This window comes from Arachis ipaensis, chromosome B09 (assembly GCF_000816755.2).
Source record: "Arachis ipaensis cultivar K30076 chromosome B09, Araip1.1, whole genome shotgun sequence".
Classification (NCBI taxonomy): Eukaryota; Viridiplantae; Streptophyta; class Magnoliopsida; order Fabales; family Fabaceae; genus Arachis; species Arachis ipaensis.
In genome coordinates this window covers 138288647-138289813 of record NC_029793.2, presented here as the reverse complement: position 1 = coordinate 138289813, position 1167 = coordinate 138288647, and positions in this window count along the sequence as shown.

Below are 1167 nucleotides of genomic sequence, written 5' to 3'. Positions count from 1 at the left end.
AAAAATACACAAACAAATTCAAATATCAAAATCTAATATTAAAACTATAAAAATAAGAGAATTCAACAATATAATGCAGAATTTATGGTATGAATTACCACCATGTGATTGGGAGGAAAAATCAAATAAGGCTAATTAAGTACATAATTCGAGAGATCACTCTTAAGATTTGATGACAAATTTTAATGGTATCGAAGTCTCAAATTGTAATAGTATTGAAGTCTTATTCAAAACAAAGAGAGAACATCATTGCTAGCTAAGGTAAAAATTGTCCAGTCTTTTATGCAGACCAGAACATCATTGCTTGACCATTTGAAGCATGCATAACTTGATAAAAATACTCTAATACAAAAACATAATAAATAGAGTAAAAATTTAATATTTCTCGCAAGCTATCCAATTATTCAAAATTCAACACTATGCCTATACATAAGAAGCAGAACTACCAATTTCACATTTAAACATGCATTCATAATTTAGAATGAATAAAACGTAGCAACTGCATTACATATTAGATATATTAAACATTGAGAAACACATTATGATAAAATTTAAATTAAAGTTACACAAAATACTGATGTAATACATATTTATGAGAAAGTCTATGAGACAAGTATTTTTATTAAAATTTAATCAGCATTTAACCAGAAGAAAAAGAATGTATAATCTCACAGCATTAAAAATATTAATAATGATTAATTAATAATTACAAATCACAAAATGTACTGATTCTATAACACTGTTGTATATTCATAGCTCTCAATGAATTAAGAGAGTAGACAATTATTTCTCTAACTTCTTTCACAAGATTCTAATCTTCTTAAGCATTACCTATTTCTTTCTCTAAAAATCTTTCTAAATATAATTCCAGACAACTAACATACATTTTAATAATAGACAAAGTATTATTCCATCAAATTTTGACAACTTGCAAATCGACATGCATTTTAATAATATGTATACTTTAATTTTATTGTAATTGTTTTACTAGTTTTTTATTTTTTATTTTTTTTTTGTTTCTATGAACGTAAATTTCATCACTCTTTTTTCTTTTTTTATAATAACTAAAATAAAATTAAATATCACAAATTTTATAAGCACTACTAGATAGAGTGATAGAACTTAATTTAACTTAACATTTAGAGAAATTATCCTAATTATTAGAAT